The sequence below is a fragment of the Natator depressus genome, chromosome 9 (assembly GCF_965152275.1).
Source record: "Natator depressus isolate rNatDep1 chromosome 9, rNatDep2.hap1, whole genome shotgun sequence".
Taxonomy (NCBI): domain Eukaryota; kingdom Metazoa; phylum Chordata; order Testudines; family Cheloniidae; genus Natator; species Natator depressus.
In genome coordinates this window covers 64,749,475-64,775,915 of record NC_134242.1, presented here as the reverse complement: position 1 = coordinate 64,775,915, position 26,441 = coordinate 64,749,475, and the positions used below count along the sequence as shown (strand labels likewise).

At 41.6% G+C, this 26,441-nt stretch overlaps 1 long non-coding RNA gene across 4 annotated transcripts in view; it reads left to right on the top strand.

Moving 5' to 3' along the window:
• LOC141994225 (uncharacterized) overlaps positions 1-26,441 on the top strand; it is a 307,753-nt gene that overhangs the window by 184,751 nt on the left and 96,561 nt on the right. For 3 of the 4 annotated variants that reach the window (XR_012641044.1, XR_012641042.1, XR_012641041.1), the window contains exon 3: positions 14,491-14,769. This is a non-coding gene — a long non-coding RNA (uncharacterized LOC141994225). Of the gene's footprint in view, positions 1-10,676; positions 10,744-14,490; positions 14,770-26,441 lie in introns of all 4 variants that reach the window. The other variant, XR_012641043.1, reaches the window with a different exon arrangement.

Here is a 26,441-nt window from a genome sequence, read left to right as displayed (position 1 = left end):
AGAAGGAAGTTGTGGTGAAATAGGACTGAAGAATGAATCCTGGTTGAACAGTGGGTGGGAGACCTATTTAGTGGGGATTTAGCTGCAAAATATGAGTTATGAAATGCAATCCTGGTAATGCTGGTAGTGTACCCTAATGGCATTGTCTTTATCCTTTAATATTTATGTTGACACAATATTTTTATGTAGAAACACGCAAATTATTTCTGTTTTTGACAAAAAAACAAAGAAGTGAACTGAACCCAGCAGTGACTAACATTCATCATCTTTGCACAAAACTGCAAAAGCTTTAACTTCTGCAGCTTTATTTCAGATGTTTCCAACAACACCTGTAGCATACTGAAATCAAAGATCAACTCAGACTTCATCAAGGAACAACTATCTTTCCAGGTACCTCGTAAACTATATATCATGAATTTCTGTTATAGCTACCAGGGATTCGGTTAATAGTGTTACAGCTGGAAGCATTACTTCCCACTTTGCAAGAGAGCCGTCTACAATTTACAAGGCTAGAATGATTAATAGTACCAAATCAGACCCTATTGGCTGTAAAAGATTATATTGGCTGGAATGCACTTGTGAATTCACTTCTGAAAGAGAAATTTGGTGAGTTACAATAGAAAGTATTTGTAGCCGTTACCACTTGTGGAGCATCTTAGAAATATCAGGCTATATTCACAGAAGAAGAAGAACTACTGATAAAATCTCAGTTGGATGAAGTATTCCCTCTGCTGAATCCCCACTGATAGGTGGGCTATTTCATAGCAACGTACCCAGACAAAAATGACTAAGTAAACAAGTTTTGTAAGCACTTAAACAGAAGACCTCCATCTTCCACATGTTAAAAATGTCACCGGGACTGTAAGGACTTGTCGACATGGGAAAGCTTTTTAAGTATAACATTAGATATTTTGGCATCAACTCTGTCCACTCACAAAAGTTCTTTGTTTTTATTCATTTAGTATCTTATCCTGCTTTAATTAATCTGCTCTGAAAGTGACATAATTCTGTCCTGGAATAGTTACACCTGTATAAGGTCCATGTGGATGCATCCCTATTTCAAATTAACTATACCACTTCAGGCAGTCCTCTCACTGCTGTCCCACATTACATTGCTTCACACCTGTACCAGCCTGTCCATTTACCTGTGTGCTCTCTACTGCTCCAGAGGCACCTTGACCAGATGTCACCTCATTGTTTAAATACTGGCAAACAGCCAGGTGTGCTCCTTTGCTATTCCAGTTTGGCAGGTTCGTATAGCCACGGTCCATTATAGTAACCATGCCCCATGTTTCTGTGTTACCTCATCTGGAGGTCTTGAACCTCCTGGCCCTCTGGGGAGAAGAAAAGGTCCAATCCCATCTTAACACAAGTCACCAGAATGCAAAAATCTACACACAGCTATCAGAGCAAATGCAAGGAAAGACTGTCAGGACATAGCACAGTCATGCACCAAAGTCAAAGAGCTCTGGAAAAATAATAAAAACACTGGGACCAAAAACAAGACTTCTGATAATACTCCCAAGACATATGCATACTCTGAAGAGCTGAATCAGATATTTGCTAAGGAGGCCATTGTGGAACCCAGCTATGTTATGGACAGTTTGAAAGACACCGAGCTGGCCATGGAGCCCAGCAAGGAGGAGATTTACTCAGACAGCCAAATTCTTTTTGGCATGCCCAACTCAAACTGAAGACCCAGACAGAGACAGCCTCAGAGGTGACACCTGAGACCCAGGCAGAGAGCTAACCTAACGTGGGACATCAACCAGTAAGTATTCTGTGCTGTTTTACAAAAACTGTCTGGGTACTGTGTGCATAGCGGGATTTAAACAACTTAGTCCTGCGTACCAGATGGATGCTACCTCTCTCTGCCAGCTCAGCTTTTATCACCCTCTCCTCCCCCCCCCACCCCCGTGTGTTCAAAATGGTGTCATCTCAAAAGGGTTTATTTCCGGAAATGTGAAATCTCACAACCCTGGACCCAACGTGTTCCTGCCCTACCCCCTCCCATGCTGCTTAATGCTCCATCTCCTTCCCGGTTGACTGTGGGGGCACTCACAGCCCCCCATCCCCACACACACTCAAGATGGCAGCAGCATGGGGTTTAAAAATACCCAGACACATTGCATGGCAACCATGTTTATTGGAGCAGCAGATATAGAAGCAGCAAAACCAAGAAAAATACTTTGGATCACAGTTTGATCAGTGACCTGAGCTTTTAGCTTCCAGGTCATTTCCAAACGCATGCTGGAATATGAGGTAAATTATCCAAATTAGGCTACAGGGATATTTCATAATGCATAAAGATTATATGGCTTTTGCGGCTATACCAGTTGCAGAACGCTCTAGCTATTGTCAGCCAGACCCTCGCTATTGTTAACTCCATTACAGCAAAATGGGTTCAGACCAGTTACTGAAAAAGTCTATTTACTCTGCAGTGCACTTTGCACTGGCTAGCAGGTGTCAAAGACAGAATTTTGTGGCTGCCCATAAGAAGTGGTGTTTCCTTTCTATTCCTTCACCCATGGGGTGAGCACTATCCTGCACATCTTCCCGGTTGCCCGTTGCGTTTTGAACAGGACCTTTTTGTATGTGCATCAGGTTAACATCCTCCAATGTAAGGACAGCTTGCAAAGGTGCACATGAATTAGTAACCTGCCTGTTGTTCATATTAATGGCTCTTGAGATCCTGATGCTCAGCAATGTTTCTTCCAGGCTGCCTGACAGCAATTTGAAAATGGTGCTGGATCACTAAAACCACATGAATTCTGGGGTACGAGGAAATGAATTTGGGAGTGTATTAGTTTGACCCCATTCCTCAGAATTCCAATAGGTTCCAGTAGATATCCCACAGTCTGCTGTGAGAAAAATCCCGAATGCCTAGAGTCCAGCAACAGAATATTGCACCCTGGGATATCTGCTTAGAATGCTGTATGGTGATTCACATGCTAAACAGCTTAAGCCAGCAGAAACAAAGCAGTGTGGATGCACTCTTTCAGGCATAGTTACACCAGTATTGTTATAGCAGAAAAACATACACGGAAGAAATGCATCCTTCACTAAAATAAAGACCTCCTTTTTATAATCATATAAACTTTCTGTAAATAATGGCCTATTTTTTTCTTGTCCATCCTTAAAGTCACAGTGATAGCTAGTTTATATTTTCTGTTTTAAATAAGAACTCCTCCTTTAGACTTGGAGGTGGTGGTAGCTATAGCAACATCTTTAGACAGTGATGACCATAATACCACATTGCGCTTACAATTATCAGAGGACAGCTAACACTGACCTTTTATCTAGAGATTTTTTTTGTGGTGCTTAGATGATCTCGATTCAGCTTCTCTTCTCCTAAATTGTCTCCAAAGGATTACTTTTTCCCCAGTATAATGTAAATTAGAAAACCACTGCTTATAATAATTGTACTTCTAGCCCAAGGAGCAGCGATGGGAATGTAAGACTGGAAGGACCTTGATAGGTCATCTAATCCAGTCCCCTCCACTGAGGCAGGACTAAGTATTATCTAGACCATTTCTGGCAGGTGTTTGTCCAACCTGTTCTTAAAAACCTCCAATGACAGCGATTCCACAACCTCCCTAAATAATTTGTTCTAGGGCTTAAGTACCCTGATAGTTAGGAAGTTTTTCCTAATATCTAACCTAAATCTCCCTTGCTGCAATTTAAGTCCATTACTTCTTGGCCTGCGCTCCGTGGTTACGGAAAGCATTTTATCATCCTCTTCTTTATAACAACCTTTTATGTACTTGGTGACTGCATTCATGACCCCTCCCCTTAGTCTTCTCTTCTCCAGACTAAACAAACCCAATTTTTTCAATCTTTCCTGATAGGTCATATTTTTTTAGACCTTTAATCATATTTTTTGCTTTCCTCTGGACTTCTTCCAAATTGTCCATATCTTTCTCTGAAGTGTGGTGCCCAGAACAGAGCACAGTGCTCCTGTTGAGGTCTTATTGGTGCTGAGTAGCATGGAAGCATTACGCCTCATGTCTTTCTTACAACACTCCTGTTAATCTAACCATGATTCTCTCATGTAAGCCCCTGTGCACAGCATTATTTTTTTCCAGAAACATATCTTTCCAGTTACAGCTTTCTATAGATAAGCAGGAGCTGTGTGGGGAAATTTCACACCCAAAGTGAAGCTGACAAAATTTGCATTTGACGAATTTTGCAGTGAGGCAAAAGAAACTGACACCCTTTACGTGGTGTGGATTTGAAAAATAATTGCTGTAAACTTAACAGGAGTCAGATTCACTCATTCATGATCTAAACCATGCACACACATTGCTGTTACCAGCAAGAGAGCAGACAGCAATGACCCAGGTCACCACTTGCGTGTGAGATTACACCTCCAGAAGAAATTGATGGTGTGTCATAAATCCAACAGAAACCAGCAGATTATCTGAGCTCCCTGGATTCTCTTGTATACACAAAGGGCTTGATTCTCCACTGACTTTCAGCTTGTGTAAGCCATTTACACCTGTGCAAAGTGAGTGCAACATGGGTAACAAATCGCAATGGGGAGGGATTGTGTAAAGGGCCTGGAAAACTCCGTTAGCTGACCAAGGGAAAATTCTCCGAGCACAGGTGTTGTGTATAGTGGCTTTAGACAGGCCCCAGCTTGGGGGCAGCCCCAGGGGAAGGATGGGTATGTCAGGAATGAGAAGAGGTCAGCTTGCAGCACGTAGTTGTGTGGAAATTCCGAGTGGAACAGCTGCATATAGGCAGCGGGTGATAGGCTGCTGTAATTTTGGTTGCCTCAGTTACACCTTAGGCCCCGGCACCCCCTGAACAGCCCAGAATAAGGAAGGCACAAAGGAGGCTTAAAGTGCCTTTGTGTGCTTCATTTCCAAAAGGTGCAGCACATACACACATTCAATGCTGTTGTTTGTTATCTGCAAGGTGGCAGTACCTAGAGGCCTCAATCGGAGTCCAGGGCCCCATTATGCTAGGCACTGTACACATAATGAAATGGGTCTCTGCCCCCAGAGAGTTTACAGTGCCAATAATATTTCACACTCACTCTCCAGAGCTGAAAATGATTACATGTGTTGTCAGGGAGAGGAGAATCAAGCCCAAGATCTCCAGCAATATGCTCTAGGAAAATTTTGTCACTAACCCACATTTAACTTCTCATTTAACAGTCAGCAGCACTCACCCTACTCTCACAATGACGAGCCTTGAAACCAGAGGTAGTGATAGCAAGTGTCAGAGGAAACCAGATCAAAGCATAATAATAAGTCTGTAACTTTCACCTTGTGGAACTGAATGGTTCATTGCAATTGTTTTCTTTTACAAGAAAATTTATTTTCTTCATGGTGAGAGTGGGGAAGTCAATTGACTGAGTAGGGGAAAATGTTGCCCAGGAGAATGGTGGGTACAGTAGTGGGAGAAAGGCTGAAAGAAGAGGGTTCAGGTTTTTTTAAAAAGTACTCTAGTGCTGATGCTGCAATGGCAGATGGTGTAACAGCTGATGCTGATGCTGCAACAGATGGTGCTGACATAGCAGATGCTATAATGTGATTGTGAAAGAACTGATAGTGAACCAGTGAAGGTGAAACAGCAGCGCTGAAATAGCTGATGGTGAAATTACAGACTCTAAGTGCGTCTCTTGGAGCTGGTATTTCTGGAAATGGCAATAACCATAGCAGCCCACAAGCTGTTTGGAAGGGCTGGATGGAGGGTAGTTATAGGTCTGAATAACTTGTGGATCTATTGGTTGGCTATTCACAGGGGAATAGAAAACAAAGTTTCTTGCTCATTTCTTTAAAGAAAAATAGAGTATAGGCATAATCTGTTATGACACAGTCTTCCGGCCCTCCACTGTCCATTCAGCCCCTGTCTATAAGAGGTGAGGGACAAACATATCAGTGGCCTGTTGCTCTTTTAGATATGGAGATGGCTAACTAACAATGGGTTGCCAGCTGGTTGTTCACAATGAAATATTAACTAATTCACCCAACACACACTTTCTCATCTCATTTCAAATTATGAGTCTGATCTTAAAAGGTGCAGAACGCCCTCAACTCCCATTGGAGTCAGAAGTAATTGAGGTCTCTCAGTACCACAAAGGGATGGGCCATGCTTCTCTGTGTAGTACTGAGGAGGTGATCTCAGGTTCGCTTTTTGTGTAATAAAGCAAACAAGCAACATAAAAAGTGCAACACACTGGAAAACAAGTAACCTCCAAGTTTTGATTCAGAAGTTCACTGTCCTCATTTGCATAAATTCATTGGTGCTTTACTTTAAAGTGGGATTTTCATACTGGGAGAAACTTTTAAATGGCCCAAGCTGACAACATCAATCCTATCAACGCTAGCATATTATTTAATTATGGCAGATATTTGGGTCTAAAACGTCTTTCCTGATTTCAAACCCATCATAGTTTATTTGGATTTAAACCTACAGTAAAGTCCTCACATGAGCCATTCATGACATCACATTCATTTCCTTGGCAACAGGTTTGACCTCACACATGCAGGTTTAGGACAACACTACATGATCAAACAGAAGGACCATTGAGGAATATGGGCCATAACCTGCTCCCAGTTACATCCAGACTAACTGGTGGCAGAATCCAGCTGGATGTTGGTAGCTAAATATCTGGAATTCATAGCCTGGAGCATAGAGGAAGTGATGAACCAAGTCAGTTGCTATATATAGATGTTCTTGGGAAAGTTCATTCCAGTATGAAAGTCCTTGCTTAAATTGAGTCTAAAATCATTTTTGCAAAGTAATTCTCACTGCAGTGTTTTGAGAGGAGGTTCAACTCTGGTCCTAAGGGAGACGGCTAATAGGGGAGGGGATGTAATTTTAGTTATATTAACAGGGTGATGGCATTTTCAGGAAGGGATCCCATGGAGTTCTGACTAAAGAAGTCTTTCTATCCATGGCACTTAACAGCTACCAAAGGGTTTTAATTAATAGGTTAGTTGAGTACAGTGTTATTTCCACCTTGTGAGGCAGTATCACTGCAGCACAGTTTCCTTTCCCTTGTGTGACTTTCATGAAAAGATGAGCCAGAGCCGCCTCAGAGTAAGAAAGGCTTCAAGGCAGCAAGTGAATGACAGATGCTGTTTTACCCACTGAGTGCCACAATCCTGGACAGCATCGTCTGTTGCACACCAATCTTATGAGTGAGGCATTTGTAGGACAGTGTTCACAGTGTCTGGTTATGCAGGGAGGCTATTGTGGTAGCAGTCTTCCCAGAAATGACAGAATTAGAGTCCAAGGTTCAGATCCTCAGCTGGTGTAAATCAGCATAGCTCCATTAACTTCTATTGACCTCACTGACTTTTACATCAATTGAGGAGCTGGCTCAGAGACAGGAATGGAAATCAGGATTTCTAGTCTCTAAGCATGAGCCCAATTATAATTTTGTATCAGAAGTAACAAAAATCAACAATGTTACACCTGTGTGAGATCAGAATTAGTCCTAGCAGATCTCTCTTCCAGATCTCTCTACCTTTCTAAGACTGTATGTACCAAATGTAGTAGCCTTCATAGATCAGCATGGATAAGCAAAGAAATCTGGGGGCACTCATAGCTTGCATTTATTGCCAGCTCAACCCATTTGTATAGTCACATTGCTTAGATGACTGCAAACTTATTACCATCCTAGTCAGTGTGCAGTGCTCCAGCTCACCGTGAGTATCCAACAACAAAATCTTCATGTATATAAAAAAAGACAAATATCTTTGGGTAAGATCATTGTCAATTCTTTTATTATTCATTAAAATAAAATTAATCATAAACCTCTTTTTGGTATGCATGTGGATATAATATGTAGTTCCAAAGGAATTATGGATTAAAGGGGACTTAAACTCAGAACACTTGGTTCTCTATGAACATGCTGTGTTCATTATGTTAGATTTATTGTGAACTATTTTCTTTGGCGTTATTAAAAGGGAGTGATAGTAGAGTTTCACATTTATTTGAAAGTGATTAAAGTAAAATTTTCACCTTGAATAAAACAGCAACATATTAACAATTTTTATTATGCCCACAAGGGAAATTTCTCCTTAAATGATTGGAGATAATCCTCTGAAATCTACCAGCTGCTGATTATATTAACCCACGGAAAAGTATATGTTTGCTCCTCCACAGTGTTTTAAACATTACGCTGTTAAGGTTGGTAATATCTCTGTTACCCCCATGAACGTAGGGGTAACTCTGTGATCACTGCACTTCCACTGTTGGATCTCAGACTTCTGACGGGTTTACATTAATATTCTAAGACTCATTACTGATGTAAAAACATACTGGTTTATTGAACATAACATGTCTGGCGTTCTGTCTGCATAGTCCTAATTAAAACTCCCAAAGTCCTGCCAGACCAGTGTATGCTGTAGGTGTTGTAAAATCTGACCTGGATTCTCTGAGGATTCTACTGCAGTTGATCCAGTGTCTTGGTCTGAATGTAGAAGGCATTTTCCAGCATATAACACCCTCCTTCCTTGAGTTCTCTGATGTCATTCTCAGAAGTATCCCCACGATAGGCACGTTGGGTTTGATTCCCCTCTTGCTTGCCTCAGTTTTACACACTGATATAAGTTAGAGCAGAATCAACCCCAACAGATTTCAGTGAATGATCGGAGATGAATATGGCTAAGTAGTTCTGAAGATGGGGGGTAGAAAGCAAACATTGTATCAGTCCCATCCCTGACCCACCAACGATTTGTAGACAAGTATGTCACATAACCCTTACCTTATCTGCAGGACAGAAAATCAGTCCTGTGTTTGGCAGAGCCAATTTCCATAACTGAACTCTGCTTGTTCGAAGGGAGAGTTACATTAACATCTTTTATAAGATAACATATAGGGCAGTTTTTAATAAGCATCAAAATTATTTTCTTTTTGTATTAGCTAAGTGCTTGTAGTCCTCACTAAAGAAAATGCTAAATCTTGTGTCAACGGGCATAAGTCATGTGCAAACCTCAGGTTGAGAGGAGTGTTTGCCTTTACTCAGTGCTGGAATTCATCTGCCTTCATTGGCCTCTCATCATCCCCACTTTTATTCAGCCTGACCTCCGAGCATAAGAAGTGTTGGTGCTCTGCCTTTGCAACCCAGAAGGTATAATTCTGCAACTTGGCTTATTCTATTGGCCAGGGCTTCCTGTAAGCTTCGTAACAAGGTGCCTGTGAATGCCCTCATTTAGTCTCAACTTCCTTAAGGCCCCCTCTTCCCTGCTCTGATGGCCTTGGCAACCTTTGGGATTCACAATACAATTTACTTGTAACTTCCCCTTCAGGCAACTGTTGGATTTTTTTCTAATGTTTAAAGAGTTTTCCAGCATCCCCAAAGACCAGAACCTCAGAGGTTAGTCCTATTCCTAACCTGATATTTCTGGGATCAGACTTTTTCATTTCTTCATAGCAGCTGTGAGTCCATCCTCAAATTTAATTTCACATCAGCAACAACAGTTGGATTTATTTTTCAAATATCTTTTCATACAGAAAACAGTTTAACCACTGTCTCCTTGAGAAATTACAGCATCTCACAGAAAGCCGGTATTAGTTTTCTGACCTGTTCTGAAACCTCCCAAACTGCAGCCTGGTCGGCTCAGATTGCCTTCAGACCATATACTTCCAGAGCAAAGACCTTTTCCCTGTTTCTCTCACGTGACTCTTCCTACCAGCTGCTCCTTGCTATGCCCAAAACTTTAATAACATGCCAGACTGCATTTGGAGGTACAGTCCCTCTTAGGTGTATAAATGACTAAAAACCCTTCATTTTGCCTGTCTCTGCTAAATATCTCTGGGGTCCAAATAGTTGTGTGCTTAGCTATGTAATTGTTATTACTTTGATTTCTATGTATTGGATCTTTAAATCTCTGAGGACTCTCTATACAGGTTCTTATACCATGCTCGTGCCTTCCAGTAGTGCATTAAGCGATATGTCTAACGTCTGCCATATGTTGTGTTCTCATCTTCTGCTGTCTGTTAGAGGCAGGCACCATTTTGAGTTCATTTCAGTGCAGACTATTAGAGGTGCCACTGTATGTTCTCTCATGGACTTCATTTTTTGTTGTTGTTTTATGGTTCTCCTACAGACAAATCTAGCTCCTTCCTCTCCCTCCACAGAAAGCACTCCTGCTAGGGGAACGAGTGTGGTTCTAGAAGTGGAAACTGGAGGCCACATCTGGAGTATTGTGTCCAGTTTTGGGCCCCCCACTATAGAAAGGATGTGGATAAATTAGAGAGAGTTCAGCAGAGGGCAACAAAAATGATCAGGGGGTTGGAGCACATGACTTATGAGGAGAGGCTGAGGGAACTGGGCTTATTTAGTCTGCAGAAGAAAATAGTGAGGAGGGATTTAATAGCAGCCTTCAACTACCTGCAGGGGGCTTCCAAAGAGGATGGAGCTCGGCTGTTCTCAGTGGTGGCAGATGACAGAACAAGGAGCAATGGTCTCAAGTTGCAGTGGGGGAGGTCTAGGTTGGATATTAGGAAAAAACTATTTCACTCGGAGGGTGATGAAGCTCTGCAATGGATTACCTAGGGAGGTGGTGGAATCTCCTTCCTTAGAGGTTTTTAAGGCCAGGCTTGACAAAGCCCTGGCTGGGATGATTTAGTTGGGGTTGGTCCCACTTTGAGCAGCGGGTTGGACTAGATGACCTCCTGAGGTCTCTTCCAACCCTAATCTTCTATGATTCTAGGATATGGGCACCGCAGGCAGAGAGCAGCTCCCAGCATGCAGGGACAGTTCTGTTGGCTCCACGCAGTGTAAGTGTGATCCTTGCCCAGGTAGAGGTTGCTAAGCCAATCGCCCTTCCTGCTGGCAGTGTCACAGGGAGGAGGGAGTGTTGCCAGGATGCCCCTGAATTACACTGATCCTCAGCTGTATTTTCAGCCCTTTGAGGCCACTATAGCCAGGGTAAATTAGAGCAGTTCTCAGGCTGCTCCTACAAAGTACTGTGAATGGAACTGCAGCAGGTTCAGAGGAGTGCCAGAGTGCAATTTAACCTCCTCCCTCCCCCCCCAGATTTATGCCCTGTATAGCTTAGCTGCATCCCAGGAGATTTGGTACTTGGTTTCTGCTGAAGTAACAAAACAGCAGTGAGAGTGCATATTACCTCCTCTACAAAGCCTTCTGTTCTGCTCATAACACTCATGGCTGCTTCTCTTGTGCTTCTCTCCATTCCTGGAATTTTAAGAGTGAACCGTGGGAAACCATTCCTTTTCAGCATTTGACTGGGTTTCGGTATCATACTGTTCCAACTAACAAGTAGATTAATAAATACATCGAGAGGCAGAGGTGTTAAAGCAAGAGAATTCCAAAACTTTAAGAAAAAGCCTTCCACGGTGAGAGATTTTTAGTAGGCTTTAAGAGAAGTTGCTGTAGAATGGGGGAAAGGGTAAATCTCAGGAGTATTTGGGCTCTGCGTGGAAGGAGTTTGGAGGGGTTGAAATCCAGCTCCCAATATGGTTCCTACCTGGGGCTGATACTCTGCAGCCCCTCCACATTCACTAAGTTCAATGGCACTAGAGGGAGGCCAGCATGTTGCAGGGTAAGGTCTATAGTGAATAAACATCCTCATTTTAAATCACTACAGGTGCCTGCTTTTGCATTTCAAGCCCAAACCCAGTTCTCCAATTTTCAGTTTAGCTCCTTTGAGGTCTAGAAAAATCTGTGTGAACTGCAAAAGGGGGGGGGGGGGGCTTAAAAAAAGAAAATCACTAAAATGATGCACAGAGACACACGGAGATGGAGAGCGACCTTTGGTTAGGCATCCAACAGTGCACAGAAATTCTGAAGTAGTTTACTTTGAAGTGGGTTTCTGTCAGAGGGATTTTCTAGCAGCAAAATCAGGCACTTAGCAGGGATTGCATATAATTTCCACTCTCCACAAGTGTAAAGCTTCACACTTAATAATTGTTTTTTTCTATTCAGTACCAATAACCAATGCCCCTGGTCATTAATAATGACTCATTCTTCACCTGCACTCTTTGAACTACATTTGTCATTTACTTACCAGCCTTTAAAAGATCTCAACCTGTCTGATTTCATGTGCATTGTCTTTCATTTTCTAAGCCGTTTTCTTCAGAACTGACTCACCTTAGGAGCTGACATTTACTTAGGATACCTTTTGTCAGAAATGCTTTTGGAGTGCATTTGCAACCATTTACAATGTTGAAGGTATGTTATGCTAAATTGCTTATTTTAATCTTCAGTTAAGACCTCAGGATCAGGAATGTTAGGACATTAATCTTCTCTTGCTGACCTCTCTGGCTCCAGAAGTCTTTGCCAGGTCTAGGTAAAGTAATTCAGCTTGAAGACACCCTATTTGTCAAAAAGGTTTTCTGGACATTAATGTAACTTACTAGAAAATCTGCAGTTGGCATCGGTAAAGTATCCTAGTTTAACATCCAACCAAGCAGCACAACAGAAGCCGGTAGAGTCCACTCCTGAAGTGAGGAACAAAAATGTCTTTCTGCAGTACAGGAAAACCACCATTCTGAACTATTAGCAGTATTATTATTATTGGGGGTTTCTTTGTCTGTTAAGGACCTTGATGTAGAAGCTGTTTCAGTGCTCATCTCTGTTTACACTTGGACATAGCTGAAACTGTCTGGAAAGCAGTAATAGGGAACTCACACTCTTGCTTTCCACACATAAGACAATAACAACTGGAAAAGAGCAATGGTCTGTTTAGTCTGCTGTTACAGCTCCAAAAATGGCCAAGGCCTGATGGTCCAAATGCAGATAAACCCCCAAAATGCATCTAATTTTACAAAGGGAAAATTTCTTTCTGATCCAAACGAGCAACTAGGTTATACCCTTGTAATATTATCCTAGCCCAGATAGACTGCATGTGCTATTTTTATTCATATACTATTCTTATTCATATTGGCCATACCAAGTTTTGTGGTTAAAAAGAAATTTTCTATTTCAAAATCTGCTAGAACCTAGATGCCATGCAAACCTCAGTTGCAAAGATTAATGTGAAAAATGCTAATGAAGGGACCCAATCCTGCTCCTGTTGGAGTCAATGTGAGTTTTGTCATTGACTTTAATCCAAGAAAGATTAAGTCCTTATAGAAAAACAAAATAAAAATTAAAGCCAACATCAAAGATCTAAACAATAATGAAATAATATTTTTATAAAGGGAGTCGTCATTTTACAATTTGCTTCAATGCCTGAAGTGCATGTCAGAGACAACCTACTTCATCCTAGTGGATGAAAGTTAAAAAACACAATTAGAAGGCAAACTAAGAGCTGGTTATGGACACACGGTTGATAGAATTATTAAGTGATATATAAGAATGTTGAAAAGATAGGCAACCAGTGCAGACTAATGTACCATAAATTGGAAAAGCTTCATAATCAAATATTTATAGCTTTCTCTGCAGTGTTTGAAAAATTAAATTATTAAAAGCAAATATTGTAGCAAATAGGTTTCCATCTATCTCAATAAAAGTTACATTTCACTATCACTGTCATGTTATTACTTTTTTGCTTTCAGTCTTTTAAGATTGAAGAGAACAGTAACAAACTCCGGTAACAAATCAAAGCTTTTCAGTGTAATTTACTTGGTGAGTAATTTCTAATTGATTCAGACGGATGGGCTGCACAGTTTGATGTATTGCTGAAGCGAGAGATACTTTGGACCAAGTAAATGTATAAGCATCTCTTCTCCAGAGAAAAATGGCTGCTATATTTCATGTTGTCATTCTTAGCTGTAACAATGTACTTGTGTACCTACCTATGTGGACTCTTTTTATTCTTATTATTTCAAAAGAATACCAAATAGCATGTACACCTGTCACCAAATCAGTTCCCTTCACAAAGCAGAGAAGGAGAAAGAAATATTGCCCTGACTCACAAATGTGCAGAATTAACCCCAACTTGTCGTGTGTGTGTTGTTTTTGTTGTTGCTAAGCAACATCATTTAGCCACCTGAAGGCTGGGGTTCAGATCTTCTCATGTCACTGGAAATTATACCGAGGAAGTGACTTCGGGGTTGCTGCAGCTTGTTTGTGACATTGCTGTTAGCATGAAGGTTTCTATCCAGCTTTGCAGAAAGCCCTCACTGACTGCTTGTGTTTCTAAATGATTATTCTGTGTATGGTTTGTAGTATTTTTATAATAAAGAAAGGGGAGGGGAAGACAGTAAAAACATTTAGTATTTGATGTGTGTCTTGTCCCTGCTAAAGGTCAGAAGCACTTTGCTTCAGTTCAGTGACAAATTGCTTCATTTTACAGCAAACCAAACTCTAGAATTTGAAAAGAATTGTCCCTGCAAAAACCTTAGGAGTCTTAACAAGCAATCTACCCGTCCCTCTCTCCCTCTCCCACCCCATCTCCCCATCCACAGCACTCAGCGATGGTTTACACAAGGCAAAAATCAGGTTTCTCTCCTTGCACAACTCCTACTTTTTTCCTAAAGGCAAAGTCCCTTAAGGCCAACACCTCAAGGAACCAGTTCAACTGTAACAACTATAAAATTTTCCTTATTTTTTTCCCCAAGGTCCTTGAAACCTCTTGAGTCTCACCTGATTTCCCTGGTGTAACAGTCACAGAGAGCCTTCAGTCCTCCTCTACCACCGTGCTGAGGTACAACCTGGTCATTCCTGCTACTCCCTGCTGAGCCAGTCCCAGAGGATCTTCAGGCCTGCTAGCTGGAGAAGACCCAAATACCAAGAGACTTGTGGAACATATGGATTTGGAAAAGATGGCATTGCTGTCCGGCCGGCCTAAAGAGCCTCAGGGGACACTGCAAGCCCACCAGGAGTGGCTAGATAAACAGGTATGACCTGGGGGACAAGGTCCTGTAGAACATGGGTGGTTTCAGGACCCATGCCTTTAAGACTCAAGTTTCTAGTATTTTCACAGTATGTGCTAGAGGGCATGGGAAGCAAACAGGGTTGATAAATAGAAAAAATGGGGGCGGGAAAGGGTTGGCCATTTTTGCAGAAATATTTGAGTTTTTCAAAGTGGGACTGAATAGCTTGGCCAGTCTTTTCACGTGTAGTTTGAAAACATTGTGCTAATGGGTAGAGCTGCTCAAGTTCTGTGCCACAAATAAATTCTCCAGCACATTTTTTGCTTGTGAATGATTTGTGAACTAAGGCAGAGAGCTGCAAATGTGCTCACCGTTCACAAGCAGTCACAGAATCATTTGCATGAACAATTTACGGCCTGAGGATTGATCATGCACCTTTTGCTTTGACTGTTCACTACACAACTGGTTATCTGAGACATATGGGGCTATATTCCCAACTGGTGTAAATCACCATATCTCAACTGCTGATTTAAGCCACCTGAGGATCTGGTTCATGGTAATGCATTGCTTCCTTTTTAAGCAGAAGAAAAATCAGGGTGAAACTCATCCTTGTGCAAAAGGCCAGCACAATGCTTATGCAGCATCTAGCCCTAATTTGTGAAGATTTAAATTGGGCATAGGCCTTGGGCTAGGCTTGTGCACAAGTGAAATTCACCTGTAGTGAATAGCACACAGACACCTTGCTCACATGAGCATAAGGGGCATCTAGATTGAGATCAGCACAAAAATTTGTGCATGTAAACTTTTGCAAACAGCAAATAAAAAGTGGCATGGTTGAACTGAAGAGCTATTTGGAATAAAATGTTTATGAACACACTTTTTAGTATTCAGCCCCCTCTCCTAATGGGAAACCAATACTGTTTCATGGGTGGATAGTTTGATACTTGAATCTGGATCAAGTATCATTCCCAATTCAACTCCCACCCTCACCCCTCCAAAAAATCACTGGTGACAGGAGAGTCACTGTGCTTGTTCCAACATGTCAAACCACAGTGATACTATAAACCACACTTACCAGGGTTGCTCTAGTATGCATCAGTGCCTCGGGATAAAAGTTTTTAAAAACAGAGCCTGACAAACTGCTAGTGCCAATTGCCAGCTCAGAGAGGACTTCACAGCAGGGAAATCAGGATGAATGGTTTAGAAATCATGGGCAGAGGGGAGCTTGTGTTGGCTTTGTTATCCCTGTCATGTTTCATCTCAGCATTGGGTGGTTCCATCCATCAATTTAAAGCACATCAAGGCCTGTGGGGGGCATTTCATCACATGAAGAATCTCCAAGAGGATTTCAGATACCGATCCAGCTTTGTGCGAAGTTGCTGGCATGTGAGGCATAAATCACTCGTGCAACAGGGCACATAATATTAGGGCAGGTAACTGAGACTTGTGCTGCAATATGTGGTCTGTGGGGGGAGCAGAGCAACAATTAAAAATAAAGTTGGGGAAATGGTTCTTTCTTCCTACATATTGCTGAATCGTGTTGGTACCACACCTTGATTTGGTGTCTTGTGCAGTGGCCTTGAACTATTGAGCTCTTTTGAAACCTTTTATCATGCTAAGCAGCAGCAGGAATAGCTTTTATGGATTCCAGGTGCAACAGAAGGTAAGAATCCTGCACCTAACCCTGATAGTATGTTTACACACAGTGACAGTGGGCAATTTCCATTCATTAGTTAATTTCTCTTTTTTCTCTGCCTCTATTTTGTCATTTCCTTCTTCCTGTGATATGTAGGTTAGGGGGTTATTGCTAAAAACAATATTTAGCACCTACACTGAATAAACCCTTTGATCAATGGATCTCAAAGTGCTTTGTAAATATTGAGTTTCACAACATCTCTGTGACTTAGGTATTATTATGCCCTGGGGAAACTGAGGCTCAGAAGTTAAATGGTTTACCCATGGTTACATAGCAAATCAGTGCCAAAGTTGAGAACAGAACCCAGGAGTCTTGACCTCCAGACCCCTTTTTCAATCTCTAGACAACACCTCCTAATGTTTAATCCTAAAAATATACCTCACTCCTTTTCAGGACTTTGAGGTGCTCACTGGTGATTTGTTCAGAATAGCATCCAGGCAAGCTCTGATGACAGACTCTTGCTTCACACTGGGAAAGGCAACTGAGATACAGAACACTAGAGATGGGAAGAAAATAAAAAAGAAAAATCACTATGAACAACATAGTGATTTTTTCTGTGTTTTTGTTTGTTTTTAATTTGGTGATTTTTCATATTTCCCATCCAGCTGTAGAATTCATTAAAAAATGGAGAGCGAGGATGGAGAAAATCTTACAAAAGACTTCACATAATTTTTCTTTTTCATCAAAGTTTCAGAACGATCAAAATTTTCCTACCAGCTCTATTAAACAGCAGTGTTTGCCATTAATGGGCAGAGGCAGATTCTGGGTTTGGGGGGCAAAAGTTCCAGGCAATTTGTAATAATGACTGTCGTAAGTACCTAAAGTTACATAGTATTCTTACACCCGTCACCCATAATACATAAAGCAAATGAGGATGAATGATTAAAAACAAAGTGCCCTGCAGGCAGGGTTTATTTTGTTTTAATCTATAAAGTCTGGAGAAGATGTAGTGGCATTGTTTTCTTATTAAAAGAAATCGGGGGGTTTGAAAGGAAGAGTGAAGACAATTGGTAGAACTGATCAGAAAATTCTATAAAGGAAACAGGAAATGCTGGGAATCCTAGTCACCTTTCCACTAGCAGACACACTCACACAAACGGAGAACAGCAAATCAAAACTATGTGTCTTGAATATTTTATATATAAAATCCGATTTTTCCAACCTTCACTACTATGTCAGACAGCTGCCACCTGCTTTAGTGCTTCTTCTTTGCTACTTTAAAAATATCTGAAATGAGTATATACCTTATGTATGCTGGCAATAGCAAACAGTGTGGTGTTCTACATCAGATATAGGGTTATGTTGTATATTTTCCTGTCTGCTCCATAACTCCCTGCAGTATATGCAATCTTAAGTAGCCCTTCCTGGCTTCTCTCTACAGGTGTCAGACAAATTACCTTCTCTCATACGTTCCTGATTCTTTAGGTAAGATGAGTAATTGTTGTCCTAGAGCAGTGACAGGAATCTGGCATGTTACCATGCTGAGACTAGGTTTCAAGAGTCAGATTATGTGCATGATTTACAAGACCACCGCAGCCAAACAGTATCCAAAACCTGGGGAGGCTTTTTAGATCAGGAAAATGAGGCATATGGAGATGTGGTGAGTGACTTTCTGAAAAACACACAGCAGATGAGTGACGGAGCCAGGAGCAAAACCTTCCGATTAGTGGCTTGAAGTTATACCATTTCTGAGTTATCAATCTCTTCATGCATGTTTTCTGTGTACAATACATTTATTTAAACTGGTTCTGTACCTGGCCTCAATTTAGTCTCTCTTGGCCAAGTCCTTGGAATCCTGCCTCTTTGTCCTGTGCACTAACCATTGAACCACAGTGATTTCAGGCTTGTGTGGGATGAAGTTAAAGTTGGGAATGAGAGATTGCTGCCTAAGGCTACAGCTTGGAAAGGGCTGACTCTAGCCCTTGACTAATCTGGCACTGTTAATTTGTCTATATTTCTTTTTAATGCCTACGTTTGGCTCTGTAAACAGAGAGTGTTGTGCACATTTGTGTGTGATGATTGTACAAAGATCAAATGTGTCACGCTGCAAATAAGCACAGAGGAACTCAAACAACAAGCTATTTACCCAGCACTGCTGCATGGTTAATTCACTCTCACAAATCGAGAGCAACTTCCTGACCTTTACCCAGAATGTCTGTCTCTCTTAGCACCTTATCTTGTTAGGAGCCTTGCAGGCTCAAGCCTTCAATGGTGCTAGACCCCTTGTTTGCGAACACAGACAAACGGTTGTAAGACATGTACTCTGTTTAATACAGAAAATCTCTCTGACTGGTATCGGGATTGTTGCAGGGAGCGTTTTTTGAGAGCTGGCTGCTTCAGTTAAAAAAATGTTACTACAAAGTATCACAACTTGCCAAGAGTTGTTCATACAGCAGACCAGAGGGCCTGCTCTAGAGCCAGCTACAATCCCTCATTTCCAATTTTGAAGGTAATTTAGTTCCTGTGAAAGATGCTGGACAGACAGTAGTGCAGATCCAAGTCTGCTGTTTATCCACAGGATTTACTTCATGTTTACCGAAACAGCTAACCCATTTTACAGCTACAACTTGCCTTGTCTATTAGGGTTGCCAAGTTTAGTTGCACGTATTCCTGGAGGTTTCATCACATGACATAATCTTTAATTAAAGATTGATCTTATCTGCCTTGGATGGTTTAGACACAACAAATCCTGCATCTTGGCAGAGGGTTTCTGTGATTCCTGGAGTCTGCAGGACAATCCTGGTGGGTTGGCAGCCTTAGTCTACACTAGAGCTTTTGGTTAATGTGCTAGTTGACATGTTTAAAATGCACCTTTTCCTTAGGGAAGACAAGCCCACCAGGGCCCGATTCTCAGTTACTGCATTCCAGTGCTCATGGCAGGCATGAGGAATGGCTCTCCTCTCCCTGTATTCTGAGGCTAAGCAGAGAGGCCTACCCAGCCCCTAGTATGAGTTAGAGCACCCTACAGGCCTTGGGAAGCAAAGAAGGGCCACAGACAATTAGAGCTAGTTTTGGTGGTGTTTTTTTGAGCTCTTATGGTACTTGGACTCACTTCACAGTGGCCCATGAATAGATAAAGAGATAAACAGACAGCTTTCAGTCACTACAGACCTGGCTAGACTCAAACTGGTGTTATGATGCAGACCAGCCGCTTTCCAGAGCAGGGACTGTTTATACAGCTAGCACAATGTGGCCCTGATCCCGATTGGGGCCTCTGGATGCTGCTGTAATACAAATAATAAAACTCCAAATAGCAGGAGTAGAGGAGCATACAGCACCTAACTAATCTTAATCAAACCTTTCTTATATAGTCAGTTCCCCCTCAAATTGCATTAGCAGTTCCAGACCACTGTAAACCAAAACATAGTGGGCCATCCCAGCTACCTGGAACTGCACTGGAGCAATGAAGCCCATGGGGAATCAAGTAGGTGACATTCATGTAGTATTTTGGGATACTTTTCTGCTAAATCGACCCCCAGTGCATCGATCGCTGGAGCGTCGATCCAGTGGTAGTGTAGACATAGCCTAAGCGTCATCATCTGCAGGTGCTCTCCCATCCCAGTGATGGGTGGAGAGAAATAATGGTAAGGGGCAGCTGGAAGGTAGTGAAGAGCGGTAGTGGAGGAGGATTTACAGCATAGATTTTCATCTCGGCAGTTGGCTTGGTATGGGTTATTACCCTCTGGTTTCTTTTTATCCAGCTGCTGAATTTAATTCTCATATGCATCACTTTGCACCAATTGATTTTAAAGATGATGTTTGTGGCTGAGCCCCCCATTTTAAGAGAGGGCTTCTTTCAAGATGGGCAGCTTATTCCATAAGACTTCTGAGTATACCCTCCCTGTGCTGGCCCCCAGTGTCGGCCTACATGGCCTGTTGTGAACATGCTGCCAAAATGCAGTAGTCTAATGCCGATGGCCCAGGGGAAGATGTCCCAGACTTCTCTTCCATTTTAGTGTTTTTGTGTGCAGAAATACAAAGTATACCTCACACACACACACAAGCCCCTGGTTCCTGGACATGGGCATTCTGAACCTGTTTAGAGATTTAAGAATACAGCATCTGAGAGCTTTAAAAATCCATCCCTTTCTATAGCAGGAGAGCTGCTAGTCCATCATTTCCTTACATCTCACTTCAGCTGGGGCCAGGATACTTCTTTTCTGAGTAACTCACCTAATCCATCCCATAATTATAGATAAGAGTCAACATGTTATCCCCATAGAAAAAGTAAGGTAATCTGTGTTGGTACAGCATACTAGAGCTGGTAGCACAGGGCCCATGAACCAAGAATCCATGAAAGGTTAGGTGATTTATAAAAGAGAGCAGTTTTTTGTTCCACACTCAACTCCCCTTTATGAGCCGACTGTGAGTTGAAAAAAGTATTTTGTGCAATGTTGGTGCTTCATTAATTAACGGGCAGTATTCTAAAGAAAATTAACTGCTGAGAAGTATAGTTGAGTTCTCCTGCCTAAACCAAACAGATGGTGGAGAGAAGACCAGGAGTGAAATCCTGGCCCTATTGAACTCAGCAGCAAAACTCCCATTGGCTTCATCAGTCATAATTTAATCCCAGGATTAACAATATGCAAGCAGCATGGGGTACCTATCTTATCCGCATTTAAAGAATTGCTAGTATAATAGTCTAAAAGTAAGGTAGTCCACCACAGTGTAACTACAATAATTGGGTGCTATTATGATAGAACACAGGATTTAAAAATAAATAAATAAATAAATAGAGAGATCACACAGGTACAGAGTGCACTATTCTAACTACTTAGTCATCAAGTGCCAGGTTTAACAGTTTGTGCTTGCCACCAAACCAGGAGGGGTTGAACTTTGAATGGGGACACAGCTCAGCTAGGCTCCTGATCACTGTCATAACATCTTTCCGTGATATTGCAACTGTTCCAGAAACCATTCTGACAGTGGGATTGGTACACAGAGGAAATCTTGCCTGTGTTATTGGGCAGAGAGAACCCCACCCAACTCCTGTAAAAAATAGTCATAAAACTTTTCTTTAAAACAAATAAATATGGTATATTTCTTGTCCAAATCCTACAGCTAGGGTGGAAGGAGATAAGGGGACACCTGGAGAGACAAATAAATCTCCTCTAAAGAAGCAAAAGATGTAATTGGGTGGGGGAAAGCTAATAATCTTTGCATTCAAGCTCTTTCCTGGCTGTGTTTGAGTTTAATATAAGCAAGCAGCATAGCAGGGATTACAGAATTCTCTCAGTGCACTGGAAGGACAGGAATTTTTCTTTTCATACATCATTTACAAGCAGCTGCAATGACTCCACAAAGTCGGTACATCTCCACAACACACAGAAGCAGAATGTATGAAATTTTGAAAAAGGATATTTTGTGGCTGTTGTTTTTAAATGAAAGTTCTGCATTGTCACGCTTCAGCTGTACTGGGACAGAATCAAAGGGCCAAAGGAAAGGGAGGTTTTGCTTCTTTTTGAATTTTAATGTCTTGCTTTCCTGTCAATTACCAATACTCTTTGTCTATAGAAGACTGGCACATATGCAGATAGGAGGGTGATTTGACATTTGTTTAATAAGTGCCCATTTTCTACTGAATTGATGTAGGAATTTCAACAGTTAGCACCAGAATCATTTGTCAGAATTTCCAAGGAGATTGTTAAATGACAGGCGGCCATTAAGAAACAGATCTCTCTCCTCATTCACTCAATCAATACCAAGACAGACTTGACTCGTGCCCCAAAGATGTAGGCGCTATAGCACTCTTGCTGCTGTCCCTCCTCATTGCCGCCAGGAACGCATTTTCATCTAGTGCTCAGCCTGGAGAGATGATGGTACAATACCACCATGGAGATACTAAATGTGTGAGGCAGGAGGAGCTGCTAGGATCCTAGCTGCCCCTGATAAGGAGTTTCTGGAGCTCTCTATCCTCCGTCCAGGCAGAAGCTGCACCATTCTATAATGCACTTTGGGATCTGGAAGAAATAGTCAACAAAAAGCAAATGCGTGAGGATCTAGAAAAAACAAATGCATGGGGATCTAGAAGATCCTTGTCCCCCTGGCAATAGGTAATGGGCCCACTGGATATGCAGAGCTCCCACATTGTGGATATAAATCTTGGAGAAATGAGGATGCAGAGGAGAAGCAGAAAGAACCAAGCAAGGATCAGAGCAGAGAAAGAAGTAGAAACTGTCAAGTAAGAGGAGAACTGACAAAGAAAAGAGACAGTAAGTAAACCAGAAGGACAGAAGGAAGAGGAGAGCCATGGGTACACACAGAGAGGAAGGCGGTAGCATTGGAAACCTGTGGGAAAGCAAGAAATAAAGGGGAGAGGGAAGCAACAAGAAAGAAAGGAAGCAGAGGAGGAAAATGGAGAAGAGTCAGAAAACAGAACAAAATAATTAATAATCCTTATCACTTGTATAGGGCTTAATAATTCCAAGTCACTTACAAACATTAGCTAAAAGAACGAGGAGTATTTGTGGCACCTTAGAGACTAACAAATTTATTTAATCATAAGCTTTTGTGGGTTAAAGCCCACTTCATCAGATGCATGCAGTGGAAAATATAGTAGGAAGATATATATCTACAGAGAACGTGAAAAAATGGGGGTTGCCATACCAACTGTAACAAGAGTAATCAATTAAGGTGGGCTATTATCAGCAGGAGAACAAAAACTTTTGTAGTGATAATCAGGATGGCCCATTTCAAACAGTTGACAAGAAGGTGTGAGTAACGGTAGGGGGGAAATTAGCATGGGGAAATAGTTTTTAGTTTGTGTAATGACTCATCCACTCCCAGTCTTTATTCAAGCCTAATTTAATGGTGTCCAGTTTGCAAATTAATTATCACTACAAAAGTTTTTTTTCTCTTGCTGATAATAGCCCACCTTAATCGATTACTCTTGTTAGTTAGTATGGCAACCCCCATTTTTTCATGTTCTCTGTATATATATATATATATATATATACACACACACATATACACACACACACCTTCCTACTGTATTTTCCACTGCATGCATCTGATGAAGGGGGCTTTAGCCCATGAAAGCTTATGCTCAAATAAATTGGTTAGTCTCTAAGGTGCCACAAGTACTCCTTTTCTTTTTGCTGAAACAGACTAACACAGCTACCACTCTGAAACATTAGCTAACGAGTTAGAAAGAGAAGCAAGAGAGAGATGGTCGGGGGGAGAATTTATTTTACCCTTGTCCATCACAAACAGAAGGTGCTGTCTCATGAGGAGCTCATCAGGAAGAGGATCAGAAATTGCCCTAATTACATTAATCAGCAGGCTGGGAGCGGGAAGCTACAAGGATATGGTTTTAAATGGCTCTTTTTGCATCTCATCAACTACAGCTATGTCTTCAAGGCTGTGGAATACAGAGCTTCTCCCCCACACACACACTTTACAGTTTCATGGTTTTGTTTTTATCAACTTACCATCAAAAAACCTTAAGAAGCTTTTACCCACCTGTCACCAGCAAGTCTGAAACAGCACTACCACTATCTTGTCCCTCTCCAAAAATCCCTGAGCCCTGGAGAAATGGGCTTCATTTGAGTAATTCTCTTCTTCCTTTCCTTTTTGTTGCATTCCAGCTTGGCACAATTTTGCATCACCATGTGACACTGAATCACCACGATAACTGATCCCAAAGTTGGTGAGCTCCTCTTCCTTTCCTGTGCTGCTCCAACCCCTGGATACCTACCTCCTTTCACTATCCTCGATCTTCTTGAACTACTGCACTGTCCCATAGGACAAGATTCTGTACCATCCTCATGGATCCAGCCATATATTAGCCTATTATGTAACTGTTAATGATCATTAATTGCAGAGTGGTTCTAAGCTGCATGTGATGTGCTGAATCTAAGGAAGTCAAAAGGGTTTATTTTGAATGTGATAAAAACCTGTGTCTGTCTTTATTAAGATCATAACAGCACATGTTAGTAATTTTGGAACAAGCTACTAATGCTACTTTGTCATTTCAATTTTCCAGACATTTTGTTCTCAATTTGGTTGAAGTTTCTTTTCCCTGACTCACCACTTTTGACCACTAATATATAGCAGGTTCCAAGCCTCCTCAAAGTCAAAGAGGTTAAACATAGGTGCAGGTCACCAAGGAGAGATCTAGTCCAGAAGCCAGATTTTTAGAGGTACATAGGTGCCTTGAGACACAGGGCCCTAAAGAAAACAGTCAATTTGAGTTAGGCACCAGGGAGCTTTGGAAAAAATCACACTAGGTGCCTGACTAGGCACCTTTAAAAATCTGGCCCCAAGTGTGACTTACTGGGGTGCAATCCAGACCAGTCAGGGCTGTGTCATTCTTGCCCTGCAAACTGAGGTGCCTTGCAATACCATACTGTTGTGAGTGGTCCTTGTTGGGAGCTACAAACAGCTTGACAGCATGCTAATTAATTCTCAGATGTCTTTGAGAGACTGCATCCTGTCAGTCAGACCCTAGCTCTCAACAGTCCCAGATTTTCTCCCAGAAATGTATGTCCTGTACTGCCCAGCCCCCTCCTGAACAGTCCAAATGTATTAAGTCCATTAGTCCTTTAAGGAAATAATATTCAGCTTCCCACTTGAAATGGAGTTACCTGGATACTCCAATTTAAACTAAGTGGTTTAGATAAAACAATAAAACAAGTTCATTAACTACAAAGAGATAGATTTTAAGTGGGAATAAGCATAGGCAACATAGTCAAAAGTGGTTACAAGAAAAATAAAGATAAAATAATTTTTAATGCTAAACTTGACAGATTATATGAGGTTCAAAGGATAGTTTTGCATCACATGCTTCCAACAGCATTATTAACCAAACTGTTCCAGTTAGAACCCCTTCCCCAGAGTCCAACAGCTGTTTCTTTTGTCTTCTGAGGTACAAAGAGTGAGATAGAAAGGGAGAGAGAAAAAAGATGTTTGGGGGAGTGTCTGCCCCTCCTTTTTATAGTTTCAGTCCCCCTCTTGAAAAGTATTTCCAGCTGAGAACCAGGAGACAAAGAGTCCGGAAGGATGTTCTTTTGTTGTCTTCCTTCCCACTTGATGACTCTGTTTACTGCTTAAATGCAAAGTAAAACAAGATAGGCCTGTTTGACCAGTTTTGTGCTATGTGAGTCTGACCCTGGATTTTAAAATCATACAGAGGAATTTTATAACTTTACACATAATGCTGCTACACACATTTTACCATGATATTACTGATCAGCAAGTTATGCATTTTCAGATACTTCACAAGGCATATTTTGTACAACAATTATTACAATAGTGCTTAGGGTGTGAATACAGGGATGCATTCCATCACACCAAGCTACTCCAGAGAGGTATCCCAATCGCATGGACACTGCAAGGTTTTCTTTATGGGCCTGATCCAAAGCCTCAGTGGAGTCTTTCCATAGACTTCAGTAAGCTTTGAATTAGGTTTTTAATCAATCTATGCCTAAAAGGAGCAAGCACTAGCATCATCTGTGTGGCTCCAGAGTCACTGGGCTACTATCTGTCAAGAGAAGACCAATGTTAAAGAACGGTATTAATGCTGCCTAGCACCCTGAAATAAACAACCATAGCACTGACTTGGGAAAAAGTAGAGTTAAAGTAGAGGACTGGGAGTCAGAAATCCTGAATTCCAATCCCACCTTTGACATGGCTGCATGGCCTTGAGCAAGTCATTTCACCTCTCTATGCCTCAGTTGACCCAGCTCATCAAATGGTATAACAACACTGACTTACCCTGCAAGGCAGAGCAAGTTAAATTAGGTTAATTAACCTCTTAGGCTACACCTGAAGGAGAGTTAGGGCTAGGAAGGCTGATTTATGATGGAGCCCAGCTGATAAGGAACAGGTGGGGCTGGTATAAAGCCTGGAAGTTGGGAGCCAAAGGGGGTTGCTGTGGAAGTAGTCTGCACTTATTTCCTGGGAGAAGGGAGGTGTATTTAGGGATCTGGAGTTCAGTAGTCTGTATTTTATGTCTGGGAGGAGGGAGTTTAGACTGATAAATCCAGAGATGGGGGAGCTA